This window comes from Rhinolophus sinicus, linkage group LG01, assembly GCF_036562045.2.
Source record: "Rhinolophus sinicus isolate RSC01 linkage group LG01, ASM3656204v1, whole genome shotgun sequence".
Lineage (NCBI taxonomy): Eukaryota > Metazoa > Chordata > Mammalia > Chiroptera > Rhinolophidae > Rhinolophus > Rhinolophus sinicus.
This window is the reverse complement of record NC_133751.1, coordinates 14,268,130-14,270,503: the sequence shown is the minus strand read 5'-3', so window position 1 is coordinate 14,270,503 and position 2,374 is coordinate 14,268,130.

Below are 2,374 nucleotides of genomic sequence, written 5' to 3'. Positions count from 1 at the left end.
ACTGTACCCAATAAGTTGAAACTTATCGCACACTGTTACTAAGGTTCCACAAGCCACTTCCCATATTAAAGATCCCTCCTTTCCATTGGATAGCATCCGGCAGCCGCATTCACCGTACGTTTTTATCACACCTCTTACAAGCTCATAGCAGGAACTCAGTAGAGGAGTCTGAGAGTAGCCAACAGGGCATTTTCTTCTTCCTCATATTTCAGCAACACAGCACTCAGCATCACCTCCAGATAAGTGTTGCATGAATAGTTTGAGAAGATTTGTTAGACAAGTGCCAAATTATTGGTCAGATTGGAACACAATAGACATCCATCAGATTCTGTCCCTAGAGCTTTAGTTATTATAATTTAAATTTACTGACAACCCCTGGCAAAGTCAGGTAATCAAACTTTAGACTTTTCCCAAGCTCATTCTTACATTTCATTGAATTTGTCTTATACTGTTCTCTAGTTTTAAATGTAAAGTGATTAATGTTTAGAACAGAGAGTAAACATTAAAACCATTGCAGTGAACTATCTCATTGTTTTGTATCCTAGTGTATCTTATATGGAAGCACCAAATATTGTTAGCTTCTAAAGATTTGTTGAGAAGGTAGTGGGATTGGGAGCATGTGTTGGGGAGGGGTATGCATGTGCACTTGTCATTGATTTTATTGTCGAATTCAACAAGATAGAACTAATATATACAGAGGGTGCCAAAAAATATATACACATTTTAAGAAAGGAAAAAACTGTATTAATTGTAATACTCAATGCATACCAATAACAAAAGATGAAAACAAGTCACGTTTGACTTCTTCAATTACAAGAGGTGCTCAAAGTGGTTACCATCAGCATCCAGACACTTCTGATTATGGAGAATTACTTGAGCATAGATAACATCTCTTAAACTGTGTATACATTTTTTTGGCACCCCTGGTATTTTGATAATTTCATACACACACGATAGTGTAAAAACATAAGCTAATAAACATTTCTATCGATTACTGACAGAGGAGTCTTGATGTCTACAACTGTAATCGTGGATATGTGTATTTGTCTTTTCAATTGTATCAGTTTTGGCTTTATGTAATTTGAAGTTCTATTTTTAGGTACATACACAATTAGCGTTTTTATATCTTATGGTGAATGTTTTATTGTTATATAATATCTCTTTGTTCCTGATTAATTTCTCTGCTTTGAATTTTACTTTGTCTAATCATTTAGACACTTCAAGTTTTTTGACTTGTGTTTCTATGCTATATCTTATCCTATTCTTGTACTTTTAACTTATTTATATATATATTAGTTGGATATAATATCCAGAATATACTTGGATTATTTTTTTTAACCTATTCTAGCAATCTCTTGATTTTAATTTTAATTGATTTGTTTAATATAATTCTTGATATCTGGAATTATGCCTACCACTTTACTATTTGTTTGCTTTTTCATCCCTTTGCTTTTAATTCTTCTGATTCCCCTTTCCTGCCTTCTTCTGGGTTAATTGAACATTTTACAGTTGAAAAGAGTTTTGGTTTTGCTGTTGCTATTTCTTCTACAATTTACTGCAATCTTCACATACTCTTAGCAGGACTGCTGCTTTGTGCTCGAAGTGCTGGTTGGAGTGCCAGACAATTTGCATTTTTTGTATTTTGTCTTTTCCTCAATGTTTGTAATACACCCTCAGCTTTCATCATCTCTGCACACCTGTGCTGCGAAGATGATCTTACTCCACGCTATTACCCTTCCCTAGTGATTAACTGATTTTGCCTGTTGTTGGATTCTGGACTAGTGGTGGTGGCTGGCGAAGGTTTACTGTTGTCCAGTTTCAAGGTCAGCTTAGCCATTTCGGATGTGCTGAGCCTCATGGGGAAGAAGATGGGGAGACTTTCTCAACATTTTTCCCCCATGTCAGCCAAAATATGCCTTTGATCTGTGTCAGTCTTTACCACCCCATTGGAAGCACACTTCTAACTCGGCAGAGATATAGGATTCTGAGTCCGTGATGGTTTTCTTCCCCTCACACAGGAGTAGAGGGATTTTTCTTCTGCCCTTTCCCCAGTGACAATGGATCTTTGCTTTATCCTTACAGTAAAAGACTGTCACTCCTCCTCCTGGAGCTTTAGGTTTTTGTTTCATAGGAAAGAAATATCTAAGGGAAGCAGATAGCATGACTTTTCCCTCCAGCAGCTAAACATCATGTTTTGCAAGTTTGCATCAACAGGAGTTCTTATTGGTCTCTAGTCCTGTCTCCAGATTCTCTCGAGTTATTCTTATTTAATTTTATAGCAGCTGGTATGCAGCCTCTTCTTCTCTCAATGCTTTGAGCCAGGTGAGATCCTTCTTGAGTAATATCTCTTGTTGTAGGTGCATGTTTCTCTTTG